The sequence below is a fragment of the Cheilinus undulatus genome, linkage group 16, assembly GCF_018320785.1.
Source record: "Cheilinus undulatus linkage group 16, ASM1832078v1, whole genome shotgun sequence".
NCBI lineage: Eukaryota > Metazoa > Chordata > Actinopteri > Labriformes > Labridae > Cheilinus > Cheilinus undulatus.
Window position 1 is genome coordinate 35,052,840 of NC_054880.1, and position 12,597 is coordinate 35,065,436.

At 39.1% G+C, this 12,597-nt stretch overlaps 1 protein-coding gene across 1 annotated transcript in view; it reads right to left on the reverse strand.

The window, feature by feature from the left end:
• The window catches only part of elmo1 (engulfment and cell motility 1 (ced-12 homolog, C. elegans)), a 197,267-nt gene extending 192,103 nt beyond the window's left edge, over window positions 1-5,164 (reverse strand). The window contains exon 1 of the mRNA XM_041808742.1: window positions 5,024-5,164. The gene's annotated coding sequence lies outside the window, so the exon portion shown is untranslated. The remainder of the gene's footprint in view (window positions 1-5,023) is intronic.
• Window positions 5,165-12,597: the final 7,433 nt, after the last annotated feature.

Consider the following 12,597-nt stretch of genomic DNA (forward strand, 5'->3'; position numbering starts at 1 on the left):
TGTTGAGAGGATGCCAAGCAGTCTGCAGTGTCAAACAGATACGCACAAGGAACGCACATGTGATGCAACTCAATAAGCAAGGGCTCCCATTCTCTACCCAAGAGTCTTTCATCTCTGCCTCTTTATGCTAATCTCATTTCTTGGATTATGTGTCACTATTAAGACAAAGAACAGAAGCGCAACTTTAATTCCATCAGCTTGCTGCAAGTCAGGGCTACTGTTTCATACTGTGTCACTTTTCTTTGAGCTGCTGCTCTCAACTCATATCTTTTATTTTAAAGACCCCAAAGGGATGAGGTAATATTTATTTGGGGAAGAAAGCTGACAAGAAATGGAGGGTTCCTGTGGCTAATAAAACAAGTTTTTGCTTGTGTATGTGCATTCCTTTTGACATACAGGTCCCTCAGGTGACTGTAAATCTGCGATACAAGGCCTCTGGCACGCTCCGCTTCTGAACTGGACGGCTACCGGCCACAATAAACTCCACATACCAGTTAAATGGAAGCTCTGGTTAGTGGTTTGTGTCAAAGGAAGAAGTTGAAAATTGCGTTCCTTGACTGCTTAAAGCTGTGCCAGACCTGAATCCAAAACCAAACATCAATCTCAAACCCACCACCGACCACAGACATGGAGCAAAACAGGCCAAAACCTCAAGATTCTGCAGCTTAGAATCTCTCGGTTCAAGCATACCGGCCTGATAGCAGCTGATTTACAGTCAAATAACAATTTCCTCAAAAACACAAAGAAAAACCAGACAATCCTATTTTCTCCTCTATAAATTGGCTCTTGAAAACAAATTGCCACCCCCTTACATCCCTCATCGACAGGCTCTTGAGCACAGCCGAGGATCTGCACCTCAGACACTGCTGATCATGTCCCAGCGCTTCTCTTTCCAGGCCATGTTTGCCTACGTTTATTGTCGAGTTGACACGACAACGCTGGCATGTGAATGACTCCATCATAACAGAGACATCTTTGGTGGCTAACGGGGCATGTAAATGGGCTCTCACTCTGCCTGGAGGGGGCAGGGGGACTAGGAGGAGACGTCTGCGAAGCCCCCGGTGTGAGGAGGAGAGAGTACATGCAAGCTGGGGTCTATTACGAGTTTTTGAGTGAGCACTGGGGAAATATGGAGCAATGGTTCTCAAAGTGGGGTCCACCGATGAGCTAAGGTCCTTTGAGAATGACTGTAGGAGCAAAACATGCAGAGATAATTGCAGATCCCTCTCTCTATCATGACTCCCAACCTCGTTTTGCTTAATGTAGCCACACGGCCCTATCAGACCCTTTTAAGGACCCTTGGATCAAATTGCTCGGCTTCATCAAACTGTTTGAAAGCTTTGCAATGCACAGAAAACACACTGGCTGCATATATTAACGCATAAGAGACATAATTATCTTGGAGCTATTAATATACCATACAGCCCCTGCATAAGAAGAGGAACTGGCCGCCAAATGAGCTACTTATTTCAAGCTTCAAGTCCGGATTGTGGGCAATGCAAGCTTTTATGCAGCAGGAAGTGACCATACTTGGCAGATAAGGTGTTGCCACATTTTTATCTTGATTTATAGGTTACAAAGGTTACAAAATAAAGAGCATATTACCTTGAATCAATTCTTGAAGTTAGCAATTGGGACCATAAACTTATTATTGAAACATATATTTTGAAAATAATTCAACTATAGAGCAAGTTAATGTTCTTTTATACTTTTAATATAATTAAACTTCTTCTGCAACTACTTGAGTTGCCTGATGCTGCAGGTTTAAGACACTTTGGCATCACCTTTAAAGCAAGATGCTACTGACACTTACAGAATATGGCCTTTGTTTTTAACCACAGCCACTAGCAGTTGACCAATACTGATTTTCAGGGCCAATACTAATGCCAATTATTGGCAGTTGACACATATTTTGGTCCAGAATGTGCCAGTTTTCCTTAGGCCTCAGTTCCAATTGGCTGTCCAGCCAATTAAATAGTGTTGTGGGCTGGAAACAGGTGAGACTGAGGAGATTAAATACAGAGCCAGAGGGAAGGATGCAACTTACAGCAGAGCAGAAGTAGTGCAATTCATAATTAATAAGGATGCAAGATTTCATTGTCACTGTTTTTATCATGATTGGTAAAATAAAACACCAATGCAGACAACCTCCAAAATGCTGAACACCAGCCCTGATAATGGGTCAGGATTATGTACACTTGGATTCTCTATTGCAAGAAACACTTACCTCTAAAATGAAGAAAAAAAGGCATTCAGTCAATCTTCTTTTCTGTTAACTTGTTGAGCATCTTCACTATCTTACCAAGACTGATATGTGGTTTTAAAATGACTAGAGCTTTATCAAAACTGAAGCAAAACCTTGAAAAAGAGGTCTACTTAAGTCATATAAAGCACAGAGCCAGCGATACAACTCAATGATGATATCTGCCTTTTTATCAGTGCTTCCAATACCAGAAGGAAAAACCCCAAATTAAAATGTACTTAGAATTTAAAGTACTGCTCTGTAAATCTACCCAAGTAAAAGTAAACAGTAGATCATTCAAAGTTTATTCAGTACTGGTGGCTACTTTTGATAAAGCAATGGGAAGGGCAAGACTTTTCAAAAAATTCTTGGAAGGTGATTGGACGAACGTTCTGTCTGCCACATTCATGACAGGCCAATCAGAGTAATGAGCCAAAATGAGGCAGCAGATATGTACAGCTCCTGTTCTGGCCTGATTTCTACAGGCTAATGCTACCATAGTGTTTGAATGGTGGAGCTTCTAAATGGATAAAATTCATGTTGAAGCCTATCAGGAGACATGCAAAAATTCCTTCTCTGCTAATAAACGCTTATCGTGTAGCTCTTCGCTCTTGTTTTAATAGAGAATTGTGGTCCAGTTTTGACAAAATTGCCGCTGTGGCTACATCCAAGCTAATCACTCCCCCAGCAATGCTGTATACCGACTCACAATACAACTAACTCCCCGTAGCTATCACAAACTCATGATAAGGCATGTCAGCAGAAGAGTCAGAGGAACAGAGTCAAGGTCAACACATGTGTTTCGCTCTGCAGCCAAGGTCAAGCCCAACATCTTTTATCCTGGCATTTTTACCCCTGGTATTATGCTCGGATACCACTGGCAGCTTTCAGGCCATGAGACATTCACAGCACCACTCGGGCCTTGTGGCAACCTTACTACCTGCCAAGACAGTACTCTAAGCCCAAGTTTCCCAACCCCCCCCCCCCCCACATGTACTAAGAAAAGCAGAGTGCCCCCCCCCCAACGGCCCAAGGGAGAAGAAAAAGTGGCACACTGCCACCAAAAATCAACGTAGATTTGAATTCTTTTATTAATAAAACCCTAAAAAGGCCTATGCATGCTTCTCTTATCTAAACACCTTTGTATAAACTACTTAATATCCGCTTTATCACAGTTTTAGTCAATATTTGCAAATCTGATGTTGGCAGCCTCAGAGCATACAAAGCCTTGCGCCCCCCCCAAGATCTTTGGCGCCCCCCCTGGGGAATCCCGGACCCCAGGTTGGGAACAAATGCACTATGCTAACTCGCAACATCCACCCCTTAAACTGACCTTAAGATGTGGACTTTGTTATATTTTTAACAGATTATTTTCCCATGCCCCTAGCAATAAGCAAGGACACCAAGAGTCAACTGGGTTATGTTAGTCCTCCTTCCCGCCTGATAGTGCCCTCAGGCAGCTTACTCGCCAAATCTACGCCTTAATTCAGCCTCAATTTTTGTCCCAAACATGCCTAAAACTTAAGCACAGGGCTGTATATCCAAGCTAATCGCTGCACTAGCAGCAGCTGTTGCTGGTGGCTCTCAGTACAACTAAACCCTTGAAGCTTGTAGCTACCGCCTTGTTCTCCTCAGATGACGCTGGCTGGCCTGAACCTGTTTCCAGTTTGGTACAAATTTTGTTGAGCTGAACTCTGCAAGATGGTTTTCCTGATGGCAGACAACTCCATCTGCTTTGCAAGACTATGGTATGTATGCCTTAACCTAAAGTAAAATGCACCAGCTGTCTTGGGGAGAAATGTGGAATAACTCTAGCAATGTGCTGCTTGTCAAGCCAAACCACTGACCAGTTTCATGTTGCTGGCAGAAAGCTTGGAGCGCCTTGTTTTGGCTTTTAGTGCTTCATTTTTACTCAGTACTTGATGCTTTTTCAAATGTAGAAGAGTTTAATACTTCCTTCAAAACACACTGAAGTAGAAGTAAATAAAGTGTTCAAAAAAGTACAAATACACACAAAAAGCTACTCATTTGAAGTAATTTGAGTGTATGGTAATAGTAACTTTCCACCACTGTTGATGAGGCATCAAAAAGGAAATTTGATGGAAAAGAGCCATCAGATGACTCTGCATTTTGAAACCTTAGTTTTTCATCTTTTTCTGCAGAGTCCAAAGCTTGAACATTGAATTAAATGTCTAATTTCCCCTCTCTCCTCTCTAATCACAGGCCCTCGGTGTGGCCAGCATGCTGGGCTGCAGTTACACACCGCACACTGTTATAGCAGCTCTTTAATTAGCAGTGTTGGGGTAAAAAGGGAGGTTTCTATAAACGCACCACTTTTTGCATCAAGCGAGCAGCATGCACTGAGCAAACAAGCCGGGGAGCAGCAGCAGCCTCGGCTTCTTCTTCTTCCTCTTCTTTGCTGCTGCAAAAACACAACTTGCAGCTGGAACACGCACTTGTTTCCCAAGCAGGGAAAAAGAAAATGAATGAATTCTCGCTCTGTAATGTCTCAGTGTTTCTATGCGTGAAAGCGGAGTGAGCTGCGATGCTGTTATCAGACACGCATGTCAATACAGAACAGCGCCCAAAGGCGCTAAGGCCAAAAGTAAAGACAGAGATAATATACAGAGACGTAAAGAGGTAACACAGTGTTGTCTCGCTACATTATAACCACACAAACGCGGGCTAACACCGTCAACATTCAGCTCAAAGCACGAAAAAGCTCCAAACACAGCTCAACGCCAACACTCCTGCGTGGAAAAAGAGAAAGATTGGACAAACCTGACGAGGCGAGGACACTTCTCCACCAAAGCGCTGATAGCTGGAGTTTGTGTGTGTGTTCTGAGTGTGTGGATGTGTGTGAGCGGTGTTTTCTCTCTCTCCTCTCTCGTAGAGATAGTGCTGATGTTTCCACTTCCTCTTTTCTTCTTCTGCCGTCTGCTGGCTGGCGAGGCGATGCCAGACAGGCAAACTGAGGAAGCACGGGGGCAGAGGCACCGTCCGCGCGCGAGGTGTTTTTACATCACGGTTAAATCAAAGAGACTGTTATTTTACTTCAAAAACCTTTTCCGGAAGTAGAAATGAGAATGGAAAAAATGACACCCCCTTGTGTTTGAATTAATGTGTATTTGACTCTCCGTAGGTCTGACAGCTGTCATTCGCCGACTGTACTCCGCACAGTTTACATTTTTACAGTCAATTATTATCTTACATTTCATCCAATCAGAAAGAGGTGTGCGTGTGATGTCACTAGCCCCCTCGCCTACCTGCATGTACATGAAGAGACCCTCTGAAGTTAATTACCCAAGGCGTTACCGCCATAGGCGGAGCAAGGGAATGGTTTATGGAGGTCATGACCCCAATGTTTTCTTTAATGCCCCATATCTTTCAAGGTGGTAAAATATGTTGCTTATGAATGTTATGATAGACAAATGCTAAACAAAATAAGCAATAAACAGTTCTGCCTTGCTGATTATGATATGGAAATTTGATTCCAACAGTCAAACTTAAAAAAAAAAAAAATATATATATATATATATATATGTATATATATATATATATATATATAACCATTAAGAACACGTCCTAACTGCAGTTAAAAAAAGTAAGTTAAAAAAAATGTTAAGCTTTTTTTTTTTTACATAAATCAATATCTTAAACATCATATGTTGCTTTTATGCTCTTTGTTTAAAACAGTTCCAATTTTAAACTTGTACACCAAATAACTACCCTACACTACACAGAAAATAAACATCAGACATTTTTTGGAGTCAGAAATGAAAATGACTACACTTCAACAAGGTGTATCAGGATTTTAGGATAATAATGGCACCTTCAGTGCGATTAATGAAGAAGCACTGAAGGATTTTTTTTTTTCAGTTAAACTGCATCATTTTGCCAGAATATGAAAGGATTTGTTGGCACTTTAAAACTAAATTTGGGTTTAGAATTGTGAAAAAAAAAAAATAAAACAGTAGCATACAAAGGGCTAAAAAATAGATTTCTGAGGAAGTGGTCCCCTGAACTGTTCTTAGTTTGGGCAATACTGGCTCCCCACTTACCCCTGTTATCGCCAGTAAAGCTCCATAAGGAGACTGTTTCCAAAAGATACAACTATACCTGCAGATACAACAACTATACCTGCAGATACAACAACTATACCTGCAGATACAACAACTATACCTGCAGATACAACAACTATACCTGCAGATACAACAACTATACCTGCAGATACAACAACTATTCCTGTAGATACAACAACTATACCTGCAGATACAACAACTATACCTGCAGATACAACAACTATACCTGCAGATACAACAACTATTCCTGTAGATACAACAACTATACCTGCAGATACAACAACTATACCTGCAGATACAACAACTATACCTGTAGATACAACGACTATACCTGCAGATACAACAACTATACCTGCAGATACAACAACTATACCTGCAGATACAACAACTATACCTGCAGAAACAACAACTATACCTGCAGAAACAACAACTATACCTGCAGATACAACAACTATACCTGCAGAAACAACAACTATACCTGCAGATACAACGACTACACCTGCAGATACAACAACTATACCTGCAGATACAACGACTATACCTGCAGATACAACAACTATTCCTGGAGATATAACAACTATTTGTAATTCTTAATGGAACATGTTTGTGGATTATGTGGCACAGAAGAAGGTTTGGCTTTTATCAAATAAAAATCTGATCACCAATAAACCATCCGGTATCATTTGTAAGAACTACCCTGAACTGTGGACAAAAAAAAAAAAAAAAAAAAAAAATATATATATATATATATATATATATATACACACACAGTTTTTGGATTAATTCTTTTCATTAACTTCAGTCCAGTCAGAAACTAACAAATTTTTTTTTTTTTTTTTTTTTGGGGGGGGGGGGGTCCCTTTGATTGCTAGTTTGACTGCAAGAAGTCATGGTTGTTTTTTTTTTTTTTTTTTTTTTTGACAAAGAAAAAAATCACAGAAAATGAGTTATTTTCTAAATGACAGATGCCAAATTAATTTGGGATTTTTCCAAGCGTAGACCTTTGTGTCAAAGGTTAACAACTACATTGATTTTGATGCATTATTGGTTTTTGTGTAGTGTCAGACTTTAAATGTTGCCCCCCAATAAGCCATCCATGGACAAAAATGTCCATTTATGAAAACTCGTTTAGAAAATCTACAGATTTATATTTTCTTTTTTTTCTGGCTTAACTCTTTTAATCAACCTGACCAGACCTGATCAAAATTAGTAAATATACAATCATTTTCAAGATGTCACCCTTTAAATGTCAGTTTGTATACATGGTGTCTCTGTTTTGTGTGAAAATCCCCCCAAAATGAGTTATTTTCTATAAATTGTATATAATGGGGGCCTGGGTGTTTGACTGGTCTTCTGAGTAAGAGATGTCCTGACTTTGGGGATCATTTTCAACATAGCAGGCTTGATGTACTGAACTCTGGAAGAGCACTTTCTGGGTCAAAGGTCACCTCTCAGTCTTTGTTGCTTGTAATCAATCAAATGAGCTTACTTTGGGTGGCACGATTGTTCAAAATTAAAATGATGTGAAAGATATTAGGGAAAAATCGCTGTTGATGAGAAACGTGATTTAAATATTTTAAGTTGAGTCATACTCAAAAAAAAAATTTGATTGCGTTAAAATTTCAGTTATGACAAGTATTTTTTTTTATTTAGTTCATCTTGACAGTGCACCTTTTATACCTGGACTTGTCTATATGTGCTGTTAATTATTTGCTTTACTTGATGTTCTCTATCACAACATTTTTTTGCATTATTCTGTCTTTCAAAAAAGTTGTTTAAAAATGAAGAAGACGCTCGCTGATGTGCTGTGGTGGAGTAAACTGTAAAAACTTAAGTGTGTTTTACACTTTTTGCTTCTTCTTTTTTTTTTTTCAAAATTTTAAGGTCCAGATAGAAACAACAACACATAATAGGACAGCACAATAAATAAACACATTCATAAAGGAAAGATGAAAGTTCACAATTTAAATGTGGTATATTCAAAACATATAAAAATTAGTTTACACTTAAAGAAGGCATCTGTACCAGTGTCTCCATAACAGTGATATGTATCTATCAGTATAGTTTCTGATGTCAGTCAGGTAAAGATTCTCTTCTGGTTAAGCCTTAAGCTGCATGTAATAGTTATAATATACAAAATTGGCTCATGCAGTAAGTGTGCACATTTATGTTTTTACTCTGAAATTTCCTGGATCAGTTTTATAATGAATCAAGTCACCTTATGGAGTTTTACTGAGGTATATTTCCCACAGTCTAAGGGTAAAACTTTCGAAGAAAGAAAAGACTGTGGCAGCAGGAAGATGCAGCCACCTTTCTGTGTATGTGTATGTCAGCTTCAATATCAATCAAGACTGGCTCAAAACAGTTCAAACCTTCACTGACTGCTATGCAGATCTGCACATATATGTCTATATTTTCATGCTGCATCAATCTGCCTTTATAATTATATCATTCTGTTTTTGTGCAGTGCATGTTTACGTGTACAAAAACATACATACATATAAGTTCACACACACTGCAGCAGATCTGCCTCGCACTCAGGGAAGGCTTGAAGTGTTTTGAGCCAGTTTTTGAGATTGGCTTTGAAGCTGACAGACACATACACAACAACGTGTTAGCTGCATCTTCCTGCTGCCACAGCCTTTTCTTTCTTCAAAAGTTTTACCCATAGGCTGTAGAGAATCTTTCTCAATGAAACTCCTCACATGTGACTTGATCCATTATATAACTGAGTCGTGAAATTTCAGAGTAAAAGCTTAGGTAAGTTTCTCCACAGAAAGTACGGTGGTGGCAGCATCATGCTGTTGAATGTTTTTCAGCAGCAGGGAGTAGTAGTATCAGGCTGCAACATAACAAAAGTGAAACAAGCAAAGGGGGTCTGATTTTTACATGAAAATATTCCCAATAAGTATTTTTGTTAAACCAAACAGCAAAACTATGATTAAAATGGTACCAAGCAGATTAAAACACAGCTAAAAGAGAAAATAAAATCAAGTGTTTTGCCATGCAACGTTGATAGCCTCCATTGCGAACATGCTTGCTCTTAGAATAGCCTGTTTTCTGTTTGTTTTTTCATTATCTGGTACCTTGCTCCATGTTTCAGCTCCCCTTGTGACCAGCAGTGTTGACTTCACCGTCTCATCAAATGCAGGGGGATAAATTAATTAGAGTTCAAAAATAATATCTGAATGACCAATCAAACAATTTCTTTCTTATCTCTCCATGATGAGTGGCACAAAGACAGACTGGACCGCCTCCAATCTTGCAGCCAGGAGGGGGAACACAAACAGGAACAATGCACTCAATAATTCATAGTTATTGAATGCTCTCTGGTCTCCACACACAGAAATGTTTGGTGAGCGGGAATACGACCTTATAATGTTACATTATGTTGGGAACAATTTAGATATAGCTCTGCAGTGACTCTAAATGCTTAACAATGCTGAAGTTTTATTGGATTTTTCTGCATGTGACAGAATAAAAGGCTAAATCACAGTACTAGGCCACTTTCCTTGGATACCGTCTCGTTTACAGATGCATTTCTAAAATATTAAACATAGAAAGAGCGTGCATTTTTATGGTTAGATAAGAGAGAGCAGATAGTAGAGCAGACAATGCTGCCGCTCATCCTTGTCTCCGCTCAGCAGGCGCAGCAGGAGGAGGATTAATGCAGGAGCTCTGTCTGTCTGTCCTGGTAAATAATCTGGAGCTGCAGAAATCCTCACATCTATATAAAAATTTAATGACAGCTTGTGTCCTCTATTACACTGGTAATTTGACAACAGATGCAGGATGTGGAGTTCTGACCCACAAATAAGGAGAGCAAACAGATTATTTGACTCAGAGAGGCAGAGTTCTGAGTAGGACAGCAGTCCTTTGGGGAAATTTGCTTAAAAACACATTTTAATCATTTAAAAACTTGAGCCAAATACTAGTTTTGGTGGCATGTTTTGCTAGAATCCTCAGATTGAGGGGACTAAATGAAAACAACATTAAAATGTGTGAGAAAATACACAAAATTTTATATTTCTAAAGGTCTGCTTTCATAATTTGAAAGGGAAATATCATGAAAAAACGCTTTTAGTATTTTTGCACATATATTTGGGCACCCAGAGTTTCCAAACCACAAAATATGAAAAAAGCCAACCCATCTGACAGTCTTTTCAAAAAATAAAAATGTCTTTACTAAAAATCCCCCAAAACTAACCAAAACTGTGTTTTGTGCTCATAAAACTAAAGTAAATAAAATTAAACTAGGGGGAAAATCTTCTCAGTTACAGTCTTTGACAGCAGCATACTCACTGACATGTATACCCAAACCTAAGGAGTTTAAAACAGCCTGATTTGATAGAGGACGACTTCATACAGAGGTCATTTTAGGCCTTGAGTTGAATTCAAACATTAAGTTTGAATAAATGAAAAAGAGACTGAAAAGTGGCTCATTTAAATGTATTATCTGAATATAAACTCAATTTAAAAAGTAAGTAAATTTGTGTTTGGAACATTATTTCTTTGTTGTGACAGTGCTTCATGTCAATAAATCTTATACCATTAGAAAGCTATTTATTTCAATTTAAATGGAGCCACATTTGTAAGGATTATGCATTTGTGGGATAAGCATCAGGGCTGAGTTCATGGGTCGCACCCATGAAAAATTTTGTCAAATCTTCTCTGCCAAACAGCTGATTTTGTGTTACTATTGACTCGTGTTTTGAGCTTCTTGACAATCAGCTGCTTAATTGTCACTCTAAATGTAGAGAGATTTAAGTGTAGAAACTGTAAGCCAATGATCATGGAGCTACTGTTGTCATGAGTGGGACATTCCTGATCAAGGAATGCCTGCAGCTTGCATCACACCCCATCCAGAGTTCCCTGCCTTACTGAATGCTGATGTTTTACAAACATTCTTAAATTCTCTGAGAGGAAATTGGAGAAACCGACCAAGACCAGAAGAGCTGAATGGATATTAGTTTTAATGCTAGGTTTTGGTTTAGTTTAAGTTTTAATTTGCAAAAATACCTTAAGTTCCATTTTATTTTGTTTTATTACGGTAAAAGTAAATTAATGTAATATCTAAAACTATGTTAATGGAATATTTCAGTATCTTTGAATTTAGGTTGTATAAGGTATTTGGTGATAGTAGTGGAATTATCCTCCAGTGATATGAGTGAGTGTTGACCCTTTAAACAGGACATGTTGGAGGAAGCTAGGCTATACAGCATAGCAGATCGGTACAGTTATGGCAATTAGTAATGATGGGTAATGCTGACTCAACTGTATATTCTATAAAAGTTTTTTGAAGTGTTTTATATTTCATCCAGAAAGCCTCTGTGTTAGTACTATTTTTGCAATATGATTACGTGGTTATGTGTTCTCTGGCTTCGACAGAGAAAACCATCTAATCGAAAACTAGTTATTTCAGCTCAGTTTTCAAATTCAACAGCTGTTGAAGTTTTTGTTTTCATAAAGTAAACATAATGGCAATAGCCATAAACCTACCTGGATGACATATTTCCATTCAGGCTCTTCTGGTCGGTTTCTCCAATTTATTCTCAGAAAGTTGAAGACGGTTGCTAAAATACTGGCGCTAAGAGAGGCAGAGAACTCTGGATAGTGTGTGATGCAGGCTGCAGGCTGCAGGCATCAACAGTATGTGCTGCTATCCTCGATCAGAAATGTCCTGCAGAAGTGTTGGTAAGTCCCACTGATGACAGCAGTAGCTCCCATGGACATGGATGGACAATTTCCACACCTACACTACCAGCTAACTCAGAATGTCTCCTGCCAACCAGTCTCCTCTAAAGTTTATTCCCATACTTTGTGCCCCAGTGCACAAAGTATGGAAATAAAGACATGGTTTGATGAGTTTGGTGTGAAGAATTTGACTGGCCCGCATAGATCCCTGACCTCAACCCCATCCAGCACCTTTGGGATGAACTGGAATGGATATTGTGAGACAGGCCTTCTGGCCCAACATCTGAACCTGACCTCATACATGCTCTATAGAATAAATGGGCACAACTTCCCACAAAATCCACAAAAAAACCTTCTAAGAGGAGTTGAGGGGTTCCAACTTCATATTAAAGTACATGTATTTGAATACATTGTCATCCCAGTCCATGATCTTGTAATGGCCAGCCATCTGATAACTTTTCACTCTTAATTTCAGTCTTTTTTATAACCATTTACAGACTCCTCACAGAAGCTTTAAGCTTTGGTGACCATTCCATCTCCGGTATCAGCTACAGAGCGGTCGTGACTACATCAGAGGGC